This window comes from Rhodnius prolixus, unplaced genomic scaffold, assembly GCF_049639745.1.
Source record: "Rhodnius prolixus isolate KJV_2025 unplaced genomic scaffold, Rpr scaffold_6, whole genome shotgun sequence".
In the NCBI taxonomy this organism is placed as follows: Eukaryota; Metazoa; Arthropoda; class Insecta; order Hemiptera; family Reduviidae; genus Rhodnius; species Rhodnius prolixus.
Genome location: NW_027411634.1, coordinates 30389460 through 30407570, shown reverse-complemented (window position 1 = coordinate 30407570; position 18111 = coordinate 30389460). Strand labels below are relative to the sequence as shown.

Below are 18111 nucleotides of genomic sequence, written 5' to 3'. Positions count from 1 at the left end.
ATCGCTGCCACCTCCAACTTTATGGGGGAGTAAATCCATCACATCCTACAAGAAATAACTACATGACCTAGTAGCAAAAATCTTTATTAGAAGTTGCGCTTACTTGGATTTCTTTAGTGCATGTGCTAGTTTTATTTGAAATAGAATCATTTTAAATGAATCTATGACATAGGTTTTAAGATTGTTGTATTATCAAGAGGGATTTGATATGCTATTTCTTCAGGTATTCTAGCTACTTTTGCGAGTATCCCAATCTATCTATAAGAACAAAATTTAGGTCCTGCAGAGATAACTGTTATGTAGACTATCCCTAAGCAATGTCTAGGCAAAGTGTAGATAGATCTTTTAGGCTGCATTGTATTTGGCTAGTAGCCACTCCTTTTACAATATATAGCTTATAGTTGAATCACAATCAATATCGATCTTCACTAACACTCTTTCATCAATCAATTCTTTCATCGTTTACTGGAAAGAAACTTAAGCCGTTAATAGTCCCTATTGATCGAATTCCCAGACGAAATAAATACATGATATTAATAGTTTACTACCACTAAATCAAAATATTATCTCTCACAAACTATAGTCCTGTTTATTTATTCGTAACAATCTAGAAGTATTCAGATCCTCTTGAATTAGTAATAATGTATTGATTTTACATATTTATGTTGTAGGTAAGTGTGATATTGAGTGTATCATTAATTTAACACAGTCTACAAATTATCATACAAATAGCCCCTCTTCGCATTCACGCTTCGACATTAACATTAATTCGACTGTAATAGACCAGCCAGTTTACTAGGCCGAGGATAATAAGGAGAAACATGTGTATGTATGTATGAGTGTGTATCTGTGGAGGATAGCGAGTTGGCCTCTATAACTTAAGGTTCACTACAGTTGATATTTTATGATCTCAGAGCCAGTGACGTAGCTGCCTCCTCTCTCAGCTTTTACAAGGTACAGAAAAACGGGAACGTGGAAAGCTTAGTTCTTTCGGTGAACGTACCCTATTTATGGCTGCCATAAAGTGAGACGATGTAACCTGGAAAAGAGGATTTAAAGATTTCAGCATTATAGTAAACATAGAACTATATAACTGAATTATACTTTAGGATAAGGAATTTATTTTATATTATTTATTTATGTATTTTGCAATACACATATTCATTTGTAGATTTTTTAGCATTTGACTTTCTTTTAGAAAGCCTCTATATCACAGAATTATTATACGAGGTAATCGACTAAGAAAAAGAAGAAATATTTACAAAAAAAAATACATACGAATTGAGAAATTACCCAGGTGGTCTAATCCACTGATTAGTGAATTCTAATACTCACTGACACTGTCACTATCACTAGGGAGGATAACTACTGACGTTTCAGCTGTCTATGAGGAGTTTGTGGGAGAGAGTTCGGGATGAGAGGATTGGAATGTGAGATCAGTGTTCTACAGAATCTATGGAGTTATAGTTTCTACTCTACTGGAGGGAAAAGAATATTATTTGTTAGTCAGATAATTTGGTTGCTGGGCATTTAAAATGAAGAATGCGCTATAGATCCTAGAATACTTCCTATTGGAAAATGGCAATGTAAACAGTTGAAATTGCAGTAAGTGAAAATCGGGTATGTTTTGCACTAGATTTTTTATGTCAGGTATTCTTTTATTTTGATTTTAATATTAATTGAAACAATCTGATTTCGTTAAGTATTTAAATGACAAGAATTTTTGTTATCTATAATAAATATTGTAATTATAATTATTTTTAATCAAGGCGCTTGCATATAAAAAATATTTATCAATGGTTCAATGATTAATTCTAATACCAATTAGAGTTGTCTTCCAAACTTTGTCTTTTGAACATTCTAGCATAATGTAATGGAAAGACAGCACTTTTTTCGGCAGTAAATTAATAATTATTTTTATTTCTATTCTAATTGAGTTAACTTTCTCTAATTTGGGCGAGTGTTAAAATTAGATTATTGCTTTTTGTTTAACATTTTTGCAAAGTCCACTCTGCAGATGAATTAAGTCCACGATCCTTTGTGTTTTTGTATAATTAGAAAATATCGTAAAATAACATCAGTTGAATTGTAAATGTAATATATACAGGTTTGTTATTATTATTAAATATTTATTGGAGTTTAAATAATGTTGGAAAAATGAGAAAATTTCAAACACATTTCTGTAATTCCATTCACATTGGGAATTTCATGTCCATTTAGTATGTCATTGGAAACATTGGAACTTAGAGAAGGTTTGGAAGCCCTTTAAATTGGCCGGAAACCAGCAGAGAATGGAATGCCATGTTAGCGAGAGAACTGTGCACTGTCCGACTCCACTGGTTTAATTACTAATGCACTAAATACAGGAATTGTTACTATTTAAAGCTTAGATCATTGCTCTGGATAAGCTTTTCCATCTTACATTATGTTCCTGCCAAATAAGACTGATTATGCAAGACAAGTTATAGACCCTATGTTTGGCTTTAAAAAAAAATCCCAAATCTATCTCTGCAAAACTTAGGACTACAAAATAGGGGAATCTCCATCATTAACCATCCTCTTTAAAAATGTCATTCAGTTTTTGTAGTTATTTGTTACTCTATTTTATTTCTACATGAACGTATTGCCAACAGAATGAGCAATTAGTCATTAATATAACTCAGATGGAGACCAAAGAATTGTAATCTATAATCTGTTGTCGGCAATTATGTACATGGAGGAATCGATATAGCTACCTAAAGTGTGACTACATATAAAATTAAATGCATTTCCATTCTGGAAATCGAAGTCTCTTTCTCTCTTAGCTAGTCCTAGTGAGCGATGAACTTTCAAGATGTTGGATGAAAGCCGACCTCTCAAATATCAAAGAAAGAAATAATTCAAAGAATTTTGCATATATTTTTTTTTTAAATTTCAGAAAATATTTTCTGTGAATACATGCCGTTCATTAAAACAACAAAAGGAGTTCAATTATTGAAATCTAAGGTAAATAACAACAAAATTAGACTGGTAAAAATAATTACTCACGGCAGAGGAAAGAGATGGTAAAAATTAGTTAAACTGTTTGAACATTTATTCGCTTATTTCATGCATTGTTACTAATTATACTGAGTTGTGTATGTTTTAGCGACTCAATCAGCATCATTTATTCATTTCATTTGAATAGAAATATTATTTTGACCATTTGTGACCAAACATTGATCGTTCAAAAAGACTGAACCAATACAGGATTTAAACAGAGTAATTAGACAATAAATTACATTATTATTTCCTCTGCGTGTTATTGTTTGCAACTTTATTTGCTTCAAGTATCATATTATGGTCCTAAATTTATGTAAACATTGTTACATGACACTGATGAATATGATCTTATAATGTATAGTAACTTAAAGATGTACATAAGTCAGCTTAGATAAATCTTACCTCTCGGCTATTGTGACAAGATGACTTAGTTAAAAGAAACTTTCAATTTTCGGAATAAGTAGCAAGAACAATACTCTCATTTTAATTGAAGAAGTACTCAGTAATTTAAAACGTGTTAGTATCAGATGTGAGTAGATATGTATAACGTTGGTAGCATTAACATTTAATACAACGTTATTAAATCAAGAGCTGAGAATGAAGAAGGATCCGTTATTGTAAGATCCAAATCCTTTAGAAACCATGTCTAGAAAAATTTGAATTTATTAGCAAATATTGCAAAAATGGAGACATAAAATTAAAGAAGACACTGAGATAAGAGAAACAAGAGCAGAGTTCTTTTATTTGTTTTATTGTTTAGTTTGTTAAAAGCAATCACCACTGTACACCTTATGGTTAAGCAACTTTATAAAAATAAATAATAATCAAAGTTTTTGCGAACAAAAAGAGCCAGAAACATTTGGCAATTGGAGAAAGGCGAGCTTTTCAGGACTTAAGGCCAACTGAGTTCAAGAGTTAAAAGAAGGAAAACAAAGGATCAGCGTGAGAGCAACCCACATTTTAAAATAATGAAAACAACCCGAGGGCTGTTTTAAAAAGGGTGTCCGGAGATAAGAGTGTGAGGTTAGGTATTAAATAAAATTCTTTATACTGTCTCCTTAGTTTTTATTATTTTATTATTCCTCTATCCTTCGGCTTTCCTAGATCCTATTCGGGGGTCTAATCTTTCTCATGTTCTATTTATGTTCCATGTATACTACTACTAGTTTGGTTTTCTTTATCAGCCTGTATTTTCCAAGTCATAAATTTAAATGACTAAACTTTTTACACCTTAACATCACTTCAATAATAAAATTTTGATCATATTCCAACAATAATTTATTACACAAAATCTTCGGATTCATTTTGCCTTCAAAAGCTCACCTTGCAAATAAAGAAATTTACTTTTTCCGATTTTTGAACCTATTTTTCTGGTTTTATAATATTATATTTTATAATATAAGATGCTTGTCAATTGTGTACCCTTTGCAGTTTAAATGAAACCGAAGATATTTTGCACTTTGTCGTAACATGCCCGATACGAGCCCCCTAAAGGCGGCAATATTTAGGAAAAAATGTGCTTGCTGTAGAGGAAATTTGTCAAGGACTGAACTTTACTCTGTAAATATCTAAAGGAAATTGTTGCTGGAAGAGTTTATATAATTAACTTCCGTGTTCATCTCCTAAAGGTATAAATTTGTTTCTTTTTCCTTTTTTAATTTTTTATTGATTATGAAAGTAAAAAATTCTTTTGTAATTATACATAGATTAGCAACTCGGCAGACGGATTCTGTCCATGATGATAAGTGTTACTGCTTTATGTTTATCTATTTTGTATAATGTATACTTTATCTTAATAAATGCACTATTATTATTATTATTATTATTATATCTTTATATTATCTATTATGTTTTCTGTATGTATTTCCATTGGCACTGTTCTCAAACAACTTAAATAAACGATCATAGAATTTTTTTAAAAACTTTACACTGCCCAGATATTGTTGGAAAAATCAATAAAAAACTAAGGAGACTTTTATGAAATTAAATTGAATACAGTCTTATTCATTTTCCTCAATTTCTATGATAAAAAAAAAAAGGTATTGGACTTCACACCCTAAGAGATTCTCTTCCATATAGAATTGAAGTAGTGAGGGTCCTTGCAGGGCTCATGGACCAGAGACGAAGAGCACACTATGATGAATGAAGCAGTAGTAATATTTATTTTATTATCTCATTTTTGCCTGTTACCTCCCCCAAAAAAAGTCGATAAAGTTGGATGATTTTTGAGGGAAAAGAAAGAAAAACCAAAATCAGCAAACCAAAATGTTGGTCAGGAGAAGTAAGATAGCCACGATGTTACTAATGTAAATGTTAAGCTACAATGTTGTTAACGAGGATTGCGTTTCAATGAAATATGTTTTCCCAAGCATTATTGAATAAGGTGAATGGTAATTCAATGCATGGATAGTAACTAATCCGAGCTATAATGAACCAAAGGCATATTAAACTACCTTCTTCAACAAAACTATGTGACCAGAGACTTTGAAACTGTTCTTCCACATCCCTAACAGTCTGAGACAAATAGGGGTAAATTCTTACTCATCACAAACTCTACAACCAAGTTCTGGAATGCTCTGTTGATAGAAATGTTTTGCAAAACCACACCGGCTAACAAGAAATCCAACCAGGAATCTGTGAGATTCTTGTGAAAGACACAACCACTTCCTATCTAACAAAACAGCATTTTGACAGCATGGACTATTCATCAACAACAATAAAATGGCGAAGGAGTACATTTTGCGGTGAAATCTTGATTAAAAACTGACGCAATTCTTGCTTTTTCTATTAAAAAAAAAAATATATTAATAAAGAAAGTTTATTGTACAAAGTTATGTCTTTTGTAAAATCTAGGACGTTATTTCATAACAACCAACTTACAAGTCCAACAGCACTTGTCCCCGAAGCAAAGTTGCAACCAACTTTGCAGCGTAACTTTTGTCACAAATTCTAAACAACTAAACCTCAATAACAATGGGTATAGATCCCCCAAATAATTTTAAGTTCGTAGAGGATGAACCTTCACTGTAGATATACATGACCAGGATAAGGATCGTTTTCCCAATTGAGACTTTCTGAACCCCATTATGCATGATTATGGGTAAACAGTTTATTTACATCTTTGACCAAGATCAAGATAATAGTTGCTCTTCCTGAGAACTTGACAATCTTATATCTAAGTTGCCCAATAATTCGAGTTTCCTTAAAAATAAATGGTCTTTACAAAATAAACTAAAATAAAATTCAAATCTATAAAATGCGTTTTATTAAAAAAAAAAGTCTAAGATAATATTGGCAACGAAGGGATTAGCTCAGGAGCTAGCGTACTAGATTCCACGCGGAGATGCCGGGAAGAGATTCTTCCCTTTCTTGGAGCTTCTTACAGTCAGCTGTCCGGTAGTGGACAGTTATTTCTGTTAACGAGAGAAAGGCAGGCAATGTACTGAAAACAGCTCTGGTAGCCAATTACCTCTTAGTTGTTGACAAGCCTTGAATTACTTTCCTTTGTTGAGATAGTTGATTCATTTATAGATCTTCTTTTCTTTTTTTTTAGTTATGAATGGTAAAGAATTTTCTATAAATTTAAGTTTCATAAACCATAATTTGAAATTCGCCAGCAAGTTGAAACTTGATAATGCGTGAACTCGGCTAGCAGAAAGGTTTCGAATAGATTTTAACCATCCTTTCTTGATAAGCATTTTTACAGAGGTTTTCCTTCTGCAGAACTTTGAAGAAGTTAGTCTGGTGGAGTGCTGGGAGTAATGGACTTATAATGGGGACATTTCCAAGACCTGCGGATTACGATAGCTGTTGGACTTGAGCCGGCCTAAAAGAGAAGGCTAATATTAATTTTGCGTGGCACATATTTTTCCATTCTCTCTCTTTCTCTAAAATGTTCAGCTGTAGTAGAGAAAATCAATTAGTAAGAAATACTTTATATTGAAAGTTTTTAAAAATATAAACGATAAAGTTTTATCACTGAATTTTATTTTTGAACGGACAATAACGAAAATTTTCCGTATTATCATGCTCACCATCAGCAAGCTTAAAAACAAAAGTTTATTGAAAGGTGATAATACCAAAAATAAAGGGCAGAGAATCTTACTTTCTTAATGTAAAAAGATAACACTTTAATTAGGTTAGATAATCCATCAATTCTTCTGTGAAAAAGTCAAGATCTGATATCAAGCTGTTAAATAAATGTTTGCAAAGTTAAATCTTTTTTAAAAGACTATTGAATAAATTATTTTTAAAATGGTAAAGCGAACTAGTAAAGCCGTTAGATGAGGTTATTAACCTTATTATATAATAATATGCTTTTTATTAAGTACGCTTCAATTAGTAGGGAAGGGAATACTTTGTTCTATGTCTGGGTGGAAGAATAATATTTTTTATTTTCAGATAATATGGTTTTTATGTCCGCCTTCAACACATTTACTATTATTGATCGATTTCTTTCAAACCACAAAAGTCACACACATGCCTAGAAAGAATAATTTAGGAAGCCCTAAGTAATAAGGTAAATTATTTGGCGAACTGATCACGAACAAATGATGCAAATAAAGTTTGTAGATGAAAGCGGTAACCATCCAGTTTTTCAGAAATAAATTATTTAATTGAATTTTGATTGAAATTAAATAGGAATAGGATTCTCTCTTGTTGTTTTTGGCAATTGTTTCATTTAAAGTAAAGTTACACATCGTCGCCTAAGAAGTGATACCTCGTAACTAGAAAATATCAACTTTACAGGAGAAGGAAAAAACAGAATATAAAATTCATTTTAAGGCATACAGTAATTCTTCTTTCAATATTAACTATTAGTGTGACTGTCGTCTTGAAAGTGCATGATTGAAGAGAAATTAAGTTTCTGTTAATAACAAAATACATATACGAGGTCTCACTTTTTCCGTTTTCAAAATCTTATTTAGTTACAAGGTAGCACTTCAGGGAATTGAGTTAAATTAGACGTGTTAATAATAATAATTGTTAGAGGAGGATATTGCAAAAAACATCAAACCAGATGCTAAAATATTTATTATAAGTTTAAGAAATGAAATAATACAATAAACACAGCCTCATTGTCTTCTCTCAGTCTCATAATTAAAAGTAATAATTTTAGAAGATAAATTGATGATTTTTTTTTGCTGCCAATTTTCCCCCTGAACTTTTGGGCACTTGTTTTCCAACTGGTGCATCATGAGGTAGATTGTCATAAAACATATGGCAATCGGTTGGTATCACAGTCTTAAGTTCCTGCAAATGCTTCCACTTCTGGTCCGATATCTTCAGGGGAGCTTTATGTGCTTGTGAGAAGTCACTCAGTTTTGGTATTACCTCTAAAGATTTTCTACCTTTCTTCAAGTCGAGGAAAGCTCCATCAAAGTCCACCTTTACCTGAATCATCCCATCTGGAGTGTATTTAATCACCTTAATATCATTTACACAATAATCAGAGGAAATGAATGGGCGAATGGACTTATAAGCAATAGGCTGAGAATAGTCTTTTGTGAAGTTGAAGCTCAGCTGTTTTACCTCATATGGAGAGTTTCTTGCAGAGGCTGTGTATCTCAAATAGTCACTGGGTAGGTAGATAGGATTGTGTTTTAGCTTTCTCTCTATGGTGGCATGGACAGAATCCACTTCCATTTGAGTGTGTCCCTTGTGTTATTAATTTAATGGGGTTTAATAAGAAAATATTAACACAGAACACGTGTATTAGAGATGAGCAGAAGAACACACAGAGCAAACGCATACAAGAACAATAAGACCGCCAACAACAGCCAACATAACAACAATATTTTTCTTAACACCCTCTCTCAATGAGATGTAGTTACTTAATGACTACAATAAGAAACATCGAATTGAATACTAATAATACAACATCCACATAAACTAAAATAATTAACAAGATATTAAATGTTAAAAAAAAAATCAATTAGTGAGCAGAGAGTTTCTAAGAGTTTCAAATTTTTCGGCTCCTAGAGCTTTGGTAAATAGATCAGCTATATTTTCTTTTGAACAAACATAGTCAATTTTAATAACATTATTTAGGCACAGATGTTTGATGAAATGAAATTTTATTTCTATGTGTTTGCCACGTTTGGTATTTGAAAATGTATTTGCTAAAGATATCGCACTAGCGTTATCTATTTTAAGAACTGCTTTCATTTCATCAGGCTCTTGTCCTTTCTCATTAAACACATCTTTAACAGATTTTAACACTTTTTCACATATCACCTCACTGCTTGCTCTTTTCACTTGACTCAAATCACTTAACACACCACGAAGATTCACTAACTCTTGAGCAGCGAACCCTGCCGCGATGTATTCAGCCTCCATTGTTGATTGAGCAACACATCTCTGCTTCTTTGAGTACCATGCGATAGGGTTTCCAGCATGAAAGCATATGAATCCACTGACACTTCTTCTAGAGTCATTTTGATCAGCTCCCCAATCAGCATCACTCATACCTTCTAAGCCTCCTGTATTTTTAGAAATAGGGAGCCTTAGATCTTTTGTACAACTTAAGTAACGTAGAATTCTTAGGCCAGCTTTCCATGTCTGACTGGTTGGCTTGTCGAGATATCTACTCAAATATGATACAGAGAAAGTAATATCTGGTCTTGTTGTTATAGAGATGTACATTAGACTACATATCAGTCTCCTATATGGCACATCATTTATAATATCCAAGCTTTCATCTGCCTTGAACTTAGCCTCTATAGGTGTTGAGATTGTCCTACACACCTCCATGCCAAACTCTTTTGTCAAACGATCTATCATTTTAGTTTGAGACAAGTGTAAACCATTTCTAACATGATTAATTTCCATTCCTAAAAACGATTTAGGACAACCTAAGTTTTTTGTATTAAAATTCTTCTGTAGATCTTTCAATAATGAATTCACATTCTCCTCCGTCCCAGCCAGTATCGCATCATCAACGAAAAGAACTAAGTATATATTATCTTTATAGTAAAGACAATAATCATAATCAGATCGTGTAAATCCAAGATTTTTCATTACGGATGAAAATTTATTGTTCCAACATTTTGGAGCGGAGCGGAGACCATATAGAGATCTATTAAGAATGAGAGTATTTTCTTGACATTTTAAACCTTTAGGTGTTTTAATATAGACCTCTGTATCTAAATCTCCATTCAGGAAGGCGGTGGGTACATCAATTTGAGTCAAAATCCAGCTATACTGGACTGCTACTGATAACAAGAGTCGAACAGTTGGGATCCTACATACTGGTGCGTAGGAGAATTCCCATTCTTCTTGAGGAACTTGAAATCCACGAGCCACAAGTCTCGCCTTCTTGGTTCCATCTTCTTTGATTTTAAACACCCAACGTGTTTCAATAGCTTTCATTCCTTCAGGTAATTTTCCGGGGGTCCAAGTTCCAAGTTTCTCGTGAGACTCTAATTCTGAATGTATTGCACTTTTCCATTCTTCTGATTCCATGGCCTCTTCAAACGTTTTTGGTTCTTCATTAGTTGACAACAGAAAACAGTAAGCTGTGTACAGCTCATAGTCATCCAGATATCCAGGTTTTTTCTTTTTTCTGTTTGTAGTAACTATTTCATCTTCTGCAATTTTATCCATAGAACCCATTTGTAAGTCATTCTGCACTACTTGTTCACCCTCTTCATTAATCTTTATTACTGGATTATTTTCTACCCCTTGAATTGGAACGATAGTGTCTTGTCCATTTTCCTTGACCATATTATTATCTTTGTATACCATGATTGACTCATCAAATTTGACATCTCTTGACTTTATTATTTTCCTTTCCTTTGGTAACCACAATCTGTAGCCACCTCCACAGTAACCGACCATTACCGCACGAACTGCTCGGGGTTCCAATTTCCCAGGCTTAGGTGTCACAGTATGCCATGCTCTACATCCGAATATTTTCAATTTGGACAGATCATTTCGCCCATTCCACAGATCCGAGGGAGTTTTACCTCTAGGCAAAACTGAAGTTGGTGACCTATTTGTTTCATAAACAGTACATTTTAGTGCCTCTCCCCACAAATATTTGGGAACCCCAGAATCAATTAATTTAGTTCTTAATTTTGAGAGTAGAACCCCATTCATTCTCTCACATCTGCCATTCATTTGAGGAGAATGACTTATAGTATATTCCATTCGAATGCCATTTCTTTCCACAAAGTTTAAAAAATACTTCGATTTCGCTTCCCCACCATTGTCTAATCTTATGCGCCGGACGCTTAAACCGAACTGAGTTTTTATTTCTTTAATGTATGATATCAAGTTTCTAGCTGCTTCGCTCTTATTTTTCAGCAATTTAACAACTACAAAGTGGGAATAATCATCTAATATTACCTGGAAATATTTTTCGCCATTGAGTGTACTCGGTGTGATGGGACCAACTAAATCGCTTGAAATAAGACTTCCTATTTCTGTTGCACGCTTTTTGTTCTCATAAAAGGGTTGCCTCTTTGCCTTGCCTTCTATACAAGATTCGCATAATTTGTGCGGAGTAGGTAAATTCAATTGGGTTAGCCCATCAATTGAGATGTGCCCCATTCTTTTATGCCAAAGATCTCCTTCATTGGCAGCAACAAAGCACTCTTCATTAAATTTATCCGCTTCAAAAAGGAAAAGACCATTTTTGGGCTTGAAGAAAAGTACAGGTTTATTTTTAATGAAAACAGTTGTACCTGATTTATCAGTGACTATTTTCGCCCCACGGCTAGCAATTTTTGAAGAAGACAAAAGATTGTGCTTCATACCAGGAACGATTAATGCTTCGATAACGAATTTTTGTCCCTGGCAATAAAGGCTCAACTTCCCTTTTTCATTTGCTGTCAATAGCTGGCCATCCGCTTGAACTATTTTTACTGTATTTTCTAATTCTGTAATGTTTTTCATGAAACGTTTTAACTCTCCTCTGACAAAATGATTTGAAGCGCCGCTGTCATAGATAAAAGATTTTTCTTCGAAGATTATGCCTGAGTTACAACTTTCAGTTGTAAATAAATCAACTTCACTCTCACTTTGAGCATGATTTGCATGGCTATCCCTTTCCGTAAATTTTCTTCCTTGACTCTGCCGTGAAGGAAAATTGCTACCTCGGGTCCTTCTGGCTCTGTGGTATGATTGGTACCCTCTACTGTTTGATCCACGTCCTCTTGTTTGGTTGCTTCCCTGGACCATTTTTGGACAGTTCGCCTGGAAGTGTGAACTATCCCCACATCTAAAACAGCCATTATTTTGAGCTTTAAGGCCTGTCTCAGAAATATCTTGAGACTTAATTTTTAGTTCATGATCCAACAGACGTGCCTTCACAAAATCCATTTTTATTTTTTCAACAGTTTCCAAAGCAGTGACCACAGTATCATAATCTTCTGGAAGTGAAAGAAGCAAATGACATATTTTATCACTTTCGTTCAGCGTGGAACCTAAATCACTCAGTTCTCTGATAATTTTATCAAAATTAAGAAAATGGTCTTCCAAATTTTCAAACCTCTCACTTTTTAAGTTTACTAGCTTCCTCCATAAGGTTAGTTTAGAAAAAGAACTAGACCTCGCAAATACATCTTTTAAAGCTTGAAGCATTTCTTTTGATGTTTTAGAATCTTGAATAATGTCAAGATGTTTATCGGAAATACCTTGAATTATGATGGCTTTTGCTTTTGCATCGTTAATGAGAAAAATTTTCTTTGCTACTGCATCAGTTGGAGGGTCACTTTCTAAAACGTCAACTAACTGTTCTTTTTCAAGAATTGCATTCATTCTAAATTTCCAGTTCGTGAAATTATTCGCTGAGAGTATAGGCACAGGCAAAGTAAGCACTGACATTTTTATAACCTGCACTATTTGAAATTATTAAATTAATCACGTAAACCGTAACACTAATATACATTTTAATTTAGAATAACTGGGCCCATAACCTGTTATTAATTTAATGGGGTTTAATAAGAAAATATTAACACAGAACACGTGTATTAGAGATGAGCAGAAGAACACACAGAGCAAACGCATACAAGAACAATAAGACCGCCAACAACAGCCAACATAACAACAATATTTTTCTTAACACCTTGTGTAGAAATTTTTGATACACAACAGCTTTTCTTTCCACACTGTAACTTAAAAGGGCATTTGACAGCACTGCATTCCTATTTTGATACCCACAACCATCACTCCAAATGATGATGGGGAGTTCAGAATTGCAGTTGGTTGTTATTAAATAGTCAATGATACAACTTGCAAATGTATTAGCTGTCAAATTCGATTCTGTCTCTGAAAACCAATAACATCTACAGTGCTTATTGTTGATGTTAAATACACTGAAGTTGTGGATACATAACTTTGTTTTGTAATACAGAGCTGAGGCATTTAACATGGGACAAACTTTAACTGCCTGCAAGTCTTGGGTCAACACAATACAGTTTCCTTTGTTACCCTCATCTTTATCATGTTGTTTTTCAGCTCGTGCTGCCTCTTTGTTTTTTATGTGTGCTCTGTATTCGTCTTCACTCACATTTTTTGACTCATAACCTAAACAAGTGTCACACATATCTTTTTTTGGGGTTTGGAAAGCAATGTTTTTTTCTCTGATTGCCTCATCAAATGAATACCGACTCAAAGGCTTCATGTTAGGATTATCTCCTCTTTCACTGGAAAATTTATTCCACTTTGTACAGTACACCTGTTATTATATATTTTTCTTCTGCTATCACTCCTTCTTGTTATCACATCACAGATACGTGGTCACTCTGCAACTATGCGCTCACCAGCTATTACTTGTTCTCACAGCCAGCTCAATCTTGTACTTACAAGTTCACACAAGCAAAGTAATTTACTTTCTAGATACCAGGTGTCACTCAAAGCCACTTTTAGACGACTTTCATTCAATCTACAGTTACAAGTCCTCACCAGCAGATGCAGCGATTTTTTTTCAACATTTATATATAAAAATGTCATTTTCGTTGAAATTGTAGTTACGAGGTATCACTTCTTAGGCGACGACATTTTGAAAGCCTCTTGTTTTAAATTCAGTTTCTTATATTGAACCAAAACAAATAAGAATACTACTTCCTTTCGTCGTCGCCGCCTTCACACTTTACGCTTTCCACTCTTCAAATAGCCTCTCTAAGTTCTGGTAAAAACTAGTAGATCTTGTCAAAATGGAAATTCTCGAAATGGAATTTTATATTTAGAGGTCCCAAGAGCAGAGAGAAATAGCACATGTTATATATGTCACAGAAGACACTAAATTGTTATTCTTTTTCTTTCTTATTTTTACAATTGTACTGCACCCAGCAAGTAACAATACTGCGCACATGTAGAAAGTTTAAACCGAAATACCAATCATCATGCGTCTTTTCAGTTTCTAGCAATTTTCCCAAAATCGGTTATTATAATCAACTTAATTAAATACTATAAATAGTAATTTTTATTAATCAAAAATTTCAAACGTAAATGAGACAAAACTTGACATTGACTATTATTGTGCATCATGTTTTGTGCTGCACACTCCTTGATTAAAATGCTCGACTCCAGTTAACAATATTGACTCTTTATTATTGCTTGTGAAATAATTAACTGTAGCCAGCTTGTCAATATTTATTTGAAGAGAACAAAACGATTGTAGGAAATATGTTTAATATTAATGAGATTAAATACGTGACAAAATACTGTGTGTTGAGGGATCCTGTTTGCAGGAGGAGAGTCATTCCAGTATTTACGCCAAATTTTCAGATTTGGTAATGTGGCTGTTACCAACTTTATCTCCTGCCATCGCTTAAAGTAAACTTTTATTGGAGCCCAGCCAGATATTGTTGGAGCGAAAAGAGGCAATAAAACGGAAGGATCCATGTTCTATAGACGTACAAATTGAACCCTATTATTAATTGAGTTTATAGTTTACTTTGCCAGTATCCTGTTTACACTAATTGAAGTGTAAACATAATTTAACTAATGTGACCTGTTCAATTAACCCGGCAATTATGGAAACCCACACCATGTTAGTAGGTTTAATGTACTTCCGCTAACATTAGGGAATTTCCGTTTATAGTGCCATCTTCCTGATTTTCAAGCAACTTCCTTTCCTCCCTTACTGAGGATTAATATATTTATTCCAAAAAATGGAAACAGGTTGCTTCTTATTCAAACAATTGTCGAGTGTCAATTTCTTTTAAAAAAAGTCAGTCTTCCAATATCTTCAAATATGCGCTCTAAAATCTTTTCCACAGTTGTGAGATATAGAAACAATGAATTTCTTTCTAGTAAAATTGGATTCAATGAACTGAAAAATTAAAAGTGTCAAATAAAGGAAGCACTCCTTTGTTGTTATAACTCTGGAATAACAAGGAACAAACAATAGAACTGAAGATATCCAAGAAATTTCTGAAGAAACAAAATTAGAATCAATGGAAAATCCTTAATTATTAGAGGATTCAAATTTCTTTTTGGGAAAAACCACTGTTTTCAACGATAAAAAATAAAGATTACTAAACAATTTGATGCATCTAAATTACGAACTAAAAGTGCAATTAATTACAGCTGAATTGCAATCTCTAAGCTCAAACTCTGAGACTGTAGAAAGTAGAGATGCTATCTAATTTGGCCGATGTATGTGTGGGCTCTCCGTTGATCGTTGGCCATGATTAGGACTTCATTTGACTAACCCGGTCCTGTGGACTAGGCAGCTGAATTCCCAGAAGTTATTGCCAGTAACGATCTTTTGACTTGAATGATAATTTTTTTATCGCTAGGGGTCATTTAAGTCCACTATCTAGCACCTAGTTGCCGAGGTAAAAAGCGCAGGACTCAATCCGTCGAGGACGAGTCTCCACCCCTATCGAAAACTTTTGCTTCTTAACATGGCACAGTAAACTTAGAAACATCCCACTGGGGAGGACTGATTGAACCCAATGCAAATTGGGGTAGGAGTTTGTTTTTTCCCCAAATATCCCCAAAGCCCAAAAATAATTACAGTAAAATGGTACTTACAGAAAGGGAAAATACTCTGCAGAAATCAGCGCAGTAAGTTACTTTTGGCAATAGAACTTTGGGAGAAGAGATTAATTCACAATCTACCGAACTGTTTGTCGGCGTTTCTAAAGAATGGCTTATCCATTTTCACAGCAACCTAATTTTTTATTTTGTTACCATGCCAACAACGTAATCAAAATTACCATTTTTATTGGTAGTTAATTGAGTTTTGGATATTTCAGAAATTTCACGTTAAGCTTCCCTCTGAGAGTATTAACTGTTAGTGTAGTTTCTCAAATTCTAGAGTCTTAAGTAAACAAAAAATAAAAGAATATTAACTTTTATAAACTAGGTTGTAATATTAAATTTTAAAACTCGGAAGAAGATTGTTTTCAAAAGTTTAAACAATCCTTCTTCCATTTTAAAATATTACTCAGATTATAAATTTTTTTTTATTTTTAAGAAACAACTTAATCTTTAAATCGTGGAGAAACATTAATAGAGATATTATCAATTCTTTTTATAATACATTATAGATGAAGGAGAAAAGTTATTATCTATTGATATACCAAAAATGGCATCAAACAAAGAGAGAAAAATGAAGCTATTTGTCAATAAGTTTCTGGAGTGGAGGCATCAAACTTCTCCAGCGAAAAGTTTTCAGAAGATGGACTTTTAAAGAATTATCAATTATGTATTTCTTGAATTAAAGATGAAACGTTTAATCTTAAAAAAGAGAATGTAAAAGAAAAAAGAAATCTGGAGAGACTTTTTCATATCGCAAATTATTTCAATTAATTATTGTTAAATTTCTTCAGATATGAAACTTTTAGTTGTTTAAATAGTTTATTTTAAATTTGTAAAGTTGAATTTGTTATAAATAAATACTTTTTTTGGTATAGTTTCGCCAATCTTCTGGTTGTAGTAATTTCTAATGGCGTCTTAATAGTTTAATAAAGTTGCGATCAATTAATTTACAATTTTCAATTGTGTACGATTCCCACTAACTATAAGATAAGTTAGATTAAGCATTCACAGTTTTGTAAATCTACGCTCTCTTCATTTAGTGTTAGTATTTTAAATTTATCAATTAAACGATTTTCATCACTATTACTGTATTCAAGATAATCCAGGGGCGGCTCTAGCTCGTGTAGCGCCCGTGTGCAATGAAACCCTGGCGCCCCTAGGCCTGACCCCCCCCCCCCCCCCCCCCCCCGCGGCTATAACTATTAACTAAGTTATCGCGTTTGATAACTGCCGCCACCGCGTTGGCTGGCCGCTTCTGTCATATCATTGTTGTACCCCTGAGACGGCGGCGCCCGTGTGCATTGCACACCCTGCACTATAGGTTAAGCCGCCCCTAAGATAATTTAGTCCCTAGGTCCGAAAGTTTGGCAAAGTAAATAATAAAAAAATTGGCAATTCTTCTTTTCCTTCCTCTTTTACATAGCAAATCTTCCATTTTGTACAAACTTCTAGTGTCCATACTCTAGTTATTATTTATTAATTTGGAATAATGATGGAACTTTTCTTGTTTCTCTTGTGAATATATATATTGCGACCAGATTGAGGAAAAAATCTGCGTAGCTTCCTCAACATGGTTGTTAGTTTAAGAAGGAAAAATTCGATCAATCACTTCTGTAGAGGTCCCTCGGGTACATTAAGCTGTCCCCATATTCACCAGCCACAGTCTAAGATTTGTACATTTTCCCCCAGGGTGTATGTTTGACTGAGCGGGCAATCTAGTTCATTCCTGTTTTTGTTTTACTTTTAGATGTTCACCAAAGTTGTTGTTCATTTATTGAACAATTTGTTTCATTGTAGAAGTGATATAGAATAAATAAAAACTATTAAGGATTTCAACTAGGCGATTAACTAAAACTGAACAAAGTGAAATGATAAGTAATACTTTTGTATTTGAAATAGAGGCATAAAATCTAGTTCTAGTTTATGGTTGATTGGGGTATAAAACAAATGACTCGTTATTGATTTAATTTGATCAATTCATCAATTTAGTATTATAGGAAGGTAGCACTGGCCATTTCCCAACAGCCAGATTCTTCAATTCTATATTTCCAGCTAATTTTCTCAATTTATTACTTGAAAGTTGTAAATAAAAAT

The 18111-nt window shown here is 33.5% G+C and overlaps 1 protein-coding gene and 1 long non-coding RNA gene across 4 annotated transcripts in view; one reads left to right on the top strand and one right to left on the bottom strand.

Moving 5' to 3' along the window:
• The window catches only part of LOC141460998 (QRFP-like peptide receptor), a 245397-nt gene that overhangs the window by 57876 nt on the left and 169410 nt on the right, over positions 1-18111 (top strand). The gene's annotated exons all lie outside the window — the stretch shown is intronic.
• On the bottom strand, positions 6291-16159 carry LOC141461001 (uncharacterized). Its single transcript, XR_012462455.1, has 2 exons — positions 16009-16159; positions 6291-6847 (listed from the first exon to the last, which is right to left on the bottom strand). It is a non-coding gene; the product is annotated as an uncharacterized lncRNA (long non-coding RNA).